This window comes from Octopus bimaculoides, unplaced genomic scaffold, assembly GCF_001194135.2.
Source record: "Octopus bimaculoides isolate UCB-OBI-ISO-001 unplaced genomic scaffold, ASM119413v2 Scaffold_25406, whole genome shotgun sequence".
In the NCBI taxonomy this organism is placed as follows: domain Eukaryota; kingdom Metazoa; phylum Mollusca; class Cephalopoda; order Octopoda; family Octopodidae; genus Octopus; species Octopus bimaculoides.
This window is the reverse complement of record NW_026306484.1, coordinates 40,485-46,813: the sequence shown is the minus strand read 5'-3', so window position 1 is coordinate 46,813 and position 6,329 is coordinate 40,485. Positions and strand designations below refer to the sequence as shown.

The following is a 6,329-nucleotide window of genomic DNA, read 5'->3' as shown; positions in this document are numbered from 1 at the left end:
ATATATATATATATATATATACATATATATACGTATGTATGTATGTATGTATATGTCCATTTGATGGAGGGAGTGTACACATAAGCTCTCTCCCTCCATCAAATGGACATTCCCTGTACAGGTGCAATGGGTGCTACATGTCAGATGAGGAAATGATCATGGAGCAACATGAAATGCATATATATATGTGGTAGGTTTGACAATTGTTATATGTGTGTGTAGATGTATGAGCCAATGTCAGGCCTCTACATGGTAGCTAGACTTGGTAGTACCAGCAGCCATATCTCCCTCAATTCACATCCTACTGTCTTAAGTGTATATATATGTATGCATGCATGAGCCAATGAGGGAGACTTCTGCATGGTAGCTAGACCTGCTAGAAATAGCAGTCAAATCTCCCTCAGATCACACCCTAATCTTTTATGCATGTACATGTGAGCCAATGAGGGAGACCGCTGCATGGCAGCCAAATCACCCTCACATCACACTCCACTGTCTTGTGTAAGTATGTAAGTAAGTATATATGCATGTATGAGCCAATGATGGAAACCTCTACATGGTATCTCGACCTGGTAGAAATAGCAGTCAAATCACAAATTGCATCCACTGATAACTTTTAGAAGTCCTTAACTTTTTAGCAAATGCATTTTTTTTTTCCAATTTCAGGCAATAAAAAATCATTTTATTATTATTCATTTTGAATTTGTATATAAGTAAGAATAAGTGCACAAATTATTTTGGATCAGTTACAATTTTATGATGAAGTTACTGGTGGTAAGTAGCTTGCTTACCAACCACATGGTTCCTGGTTCAGTCCCACTGTGTGGCACCTTGGGCAAGTGTCTTCTACTATAGCCTCGGGCCGACCAAAGCCTTGTGAGTGGATTTGGTAGACGGAAACTGAAAAAAGCCCATCGTATATATATATATATATATAGATATATATATATATATGTGTGTGTGTGTATGTGTGTCTGTCTTTGTCCCCCCACCATCATTTGACAACTGATGCTGGTGTGTTTTTGTCCTCGTAACTTAGTGGTTCAGCAAAAAGAGGCCAATAGAATAAGTACTAGGCTTACAAAGAATAAGTCCTGGGGGTCGATTTGCTCGATTATAAAGGCGGTGCTCCAGCATGGCCGCAGTCAAATGACTGAAATAAGTAAAAGAGTAAAGAGAGAGAGAGAGTTACTGATTGTTAATTATAAGAAACAGGAATAACATCATGAATGAAATATTTGGGGGTTAGAAATAAGTGGAAAATGCCTCAGAATACAGTGAACGTATATTTTCGTTCAAATATATATTTACTAGACATCTCTAAACGAAAATATACGGGATAATATGTTAAGAGGTTAAGACTCTACAGTGAGTGGACAAAGTCCTGCAAGGGGCAGTACAGAGAGACGACCTGTGACATAAATTTGGAGGACAGTTGTAAATATGGTGTAGATAGGAAATATGTCGTTATTTTTTTTCACACATTTTCCTTATATTTCAAAATTGTTTTCAAATATTTTGTTTTTTCTCATCCTTTAAAAAAAAAAAAAAAATGTGCTCTGCACAAAAATAAAAATTTACTGTTGAAATTAAATATGTGTATATATACATATGTGTATATATGTATACAACAACTTGTCGACACACATATATATATATATGAAATCGCAAATAAAAACACTTCTAGTAATGTAAACATTTTCGGTCGCACATATGCAGCATATGTGTTTTGTTTACACACACGCAAACACACACACACACACACACACATGTATATTGTTCCATCTGAGTCTTCAAGTTCTTGTACAAATATCTCCCAATCCTGTTTGTGATGTTATATTTTTTTGAAATTGAGTAATAAAATATTTTTTAAAAAATGAACAAAAATATACAAATAAATTAATAAACAAATTTAAAAAAAACAATAGTTTTTTTTTTCCTTCTTTTTCTTCTTCTTCCTGTTCAAGTATCTTGTAATTGTTGTTGCTGTTGTTGTTGTTGTTACAACAATGGCAGTGATAACTATGTATGTATGTATGTATGTCAGACATAATTACGTTTGATTTCAAGATTTCTTGCCAATGAAGAAAGAGCTGGTTTCTGACCAAGATCCAAGGCACCTTCATTTTCGACATCAACAGAATATTTCTGTTTATTTGTTTGTTCGTTTGTATGTGTGTGTGTATGTATATTATTATTTAGTTTTATCTCAAGATTTCTTGCCAATAGAGAAAGAGCTAGTCTCTAACATAGATCCAAGACTCCATCATTGGAATTTTAGATTGAACGACGGGATATTTTCATATGTATGTATGTATGTGTATGTGCAGATTTGTATATTTTATCTATGTATTCTCAACTCTATATGCATATATAGAGATGCTCAAATATATTTAAATGCTAAACTGCTGGAAACAGCAGTCAAAAATACTATAACACAAGAGTGGGTGTTGATGTGGTGGCTCCTGCATCACTATGTTGCTGTTTTTTTTTTTTTTTGCTATACTAGTTTACTCCCAGGGAATTCATAATCAGTGATGTTCCAGCCATGACTATCCTGCCTTCTATTCAAACACTCTTTATCATGCTCTACATTGGCTTGTGTTTCCTTCATTCATATTTTTAGTCAAGAACAGTATGGTGTGATTTGGGGTAGATTTGGCTGCTATTTCTGCTACATCTAGCAACCATGTAGTGTTCTCTCTCATTGGCTCATACATATAAACATATATAATACTCTAAGGTATGATTTAAGAAGATTTGGCTATTGTTTCTAACAGGTACAGAGTGTCCCAAAAGTCACTGATGGATTTCAGTCTTTAACAACTTCCTTGACTTTACAAATAAATGCATGAAATTTTGATACAATATAAAGGATATATTGGAAATTAATATACACAAGTCAAATTTTGCAACACCATTACATCACATATCAAAAATGACATCGTTTAAATGGCAGCCATTTTCGACTTCCCACGTCCTTGCTCTTTCCAAACCTTGTACCATAACACCCTCAAGAATTTCAGACCCTAATTCTCTGATTTCTCTGTTGATGTTCTCCATCAGTTGCGCCAAGGTTTCTGGTTTGTTGACGTAAACTCTCGCTTTCTGGTATCCCCACAAGAAAAAAATCCAGGCTAGTCAAGTCTGGGGAACGTGACAGCCATTCAAAGTAGACCCCACACATGGTTCCAGCTAGATATGGCAACTGCTCATACCACAAGAGAAACAATGCAGTTGTTACGGCAGTGTTTTGGAGAGGGAATACTCTCCCGCGATGGCAATGTCAACTGGCTGTCATGTTCCCCAGACTTGAAAAGCCTGGATATTTCTTGTGAGGATACCTGAAAGAGAGGGTTTACGTCAACAAACTGGAGACCCTGGTATAACTGAAGGAGAACATCAATAGAAAAATATTTAAAAAATGGGGTCTGAAACTCTTGAGGGTATTATGGTGCAAGTTTTGGAAATAGCACGGGCATGCGAAGCCAAAAATGGCTGCCACTTAGCAATGTCATTTTTAATATGTAATGTATTGGTGTTGCAAAATTTGACTTATGGATATTAATTTCCGTTATGTCCTTTATATTGTATCAAAATTTCATGTATTTATATGTAAAATTAAGGAAGTTATTAAAAACTGAAAACTCCCCCAGTGTTTCACTGGTACTTAATTTATCAACATCCGAAAGGATGAAACGCAAAGTCGACCTCGACAGAATTTGAACTCAGAACGTAGCGACGGGTGAAATATGGCTAAACCAGAGTTGATTTTTAGAATGAGAATATCTGAAATAAACTCGACTGCTCTCACAAAAGAGAATACTAAAAATGAACCCGACCGCTCTCAAAAATTAAGTAAAAAAATAGGAAAAATAATTCAGAATCTTTGTCCAGTACCAGATCGATCCCAAAATCTAATCAGTTCATGCCAGTCACGAGGCCAAACATCCCTGAAAGTTTCATCCGAATCCATCCGGTGATTCTTGAGATAATTTGTCCACAGACAAACCAACAAACAAACAAACACAACTGAAAACAATACCTAAGGTGGAGGTAATAATAATAATAATAATAATAATAAGGATTTCTTTTATTGGCCACAAAGGCCCAAGACATGGAAAACAATATCAAAGGATGAGTTACAGCAGAAAAAAAAAGACAAAAACTACAAAAACGTGGGGTTAACATCAAGGGGAGATAATACCACATTAAAGACGATAACAGAGGATACGTTATAAAAAGTAGAGAAATAAATAGAATCCCCAATAGGAGGGGGCAGTCCACTTGGGGTAATCCAGGGTAAACCCCAGGTAAAAATCCTAGATTACTCTGTCGTCCCCAAGGCCTGCAAAAGTGCCCTCTTCCAGTTTCTTTCCCCCTGCTTAGAAAAGCAGGATGAAAGGCAAAGTCAACCTCGGCGGAATTTGAACTCAGAACATAAAGACAGACGAAATACCACTAAGCATTTCACCCGGCATGCTAACGATTCTGTCAGCTCACCACCTTAATAATGATGATGATGATAGTAATAATAATAATAATAATAATAATAATAATCTTTGCTACTCTAGGCACAAGTAGAAATAATACATTTCTGAATCTCTCAGAGAGATCTATGCAGTAGCAGCACAATAAAGTTATAGTATGTTGTCAGCTTAATGTGACAGTTTCCTAGAGCTTAAATAACAGTAGCATTCTTCCCTTTCATGGGACTGTCACATTAAGTTGACAACATACTACTATCACTTTATCTAGGTACAAGGCACCCCCCCACAATTTTTTTTTGGGTGGGGGGGCAGTTGATTAGATCGACCCAGTACATCACTGGTACTTAATTTATCGACCCTGAACGGATGAAGAGCAAAGTTGACCTCGGCAGAATTTGAACTAAGAATGTAAAGACTGATGAAATAGCGCTTAGCTTTTCACTCGGCATGCTAAGAGTTCAGCCAGGCTTAGTAATAATAATAATAATAATAATAATAATAATAACAACAACAACATAACAAAATAATAAAATAAAATATAAAATGATAAAGAAAAAGACTCAGATAAATGTTGTGAGTAAAATCTTCAGCTGAAGTTAGTCTTGCCTGAAGTTCTATCCGACCTGGGGTTAGAATAGACATGAGAATTAAATGCCAAATGGTTTTGGTGCATGACTTTTGGCCCCCACTATATATATATATATATATATATATATATACACACACAAATACACTCACTGATTCATACATACACATTCATACCAACATACACACACACATCCATATTTATAATTATTTTGTGCTTTGATGTTCGACTTTCTGATTTTATTCTTTTCTCATTTTAGTTCCCTGACTGTTTTTTTTATTTCTATTTTTGGCTTTTTTTCTTTCTTTACTTACATTTATTTTTCTTTTGTTATTTCCCTTTTTTTCTTTTTCTTTGTATTTCTTTCATTTTTCTATATTTCTTTTACTCTCCCCCATGTTTCTACCCTTCCAAATTTCTGGCAATATCTATCTATCCATCCATCTACCTACCTACCTACCTATCTGTCTGTCTATCTATATATATGTATATATATACACATATACCTCATGGTCTGTCTATATATACCTCTTTATTTGTATCTATCTATTTGTCTGTTTGTATATCCATGCCAATCTTTTATAAGTCTATGGTACCACAAGAGTGATGCACCAATAAAAACAATATCAGAGAAATGAACAAAACATTCAAAGCTTGGTTAATGCAGTACATTCACTCTTTCTGCAAAATATTTCAAAGAAATGCAACATCCTTGTCATGACATATTTGGAATCTAAAAGAAAGAAACATAGACGCAGATATAACTTGGGCAATAATAGCTAATGCCACCCTCTATGAAAATCGTTCCTGGAGCTATCTACCTTGCATGGCAGAAAAATATAACATCAAAACAGACTCTGTTGGAGATCTGGTACTAATTACAAACAGAAAAAAAAAAAAGCAATAAAGAAATACGAAACTGAAAGAAACCCATCGTATGTGTGTATACATTTGTATGTCTGTGTTTGTCCCCCCCAACATTGCTTGACAACTGATGCTGGTGTGTTTATATCCCTGTTAACTTAAATACATCATAAATGTTCAATAATATTGAGATCTGGGGACTGTGGTGGCCAGATAAGATGTTCAACTTCACTAGAATGTTCCTTGTGCCATTCAGTAACAACTTTAGCTGTGTGAATTGGTGCATTATTATCCTGAAAGATTGCGTTTCCCTCCTGAGACAGTTTCGCAACCATAGGAGGAATTCGATCAGATAAAATGCTTAAATAGTCTTGACTATTAATTCTGCC

At 35.2% G+C, this 6,329-nt stretch overlaps 1 protein-coding gene across 1 annotated transcript in view; it reads left to right on the top strand.

The window, feature by feature from the left end:
* Nucleotides 1-6,329, top strand: part of LOC106871835 (fibropellin-1) — a 61,315-nt gene that overhangs the window by 53,671 nt on the left and 1,315 nt on the right. The window lies entirely within an intron of this gene.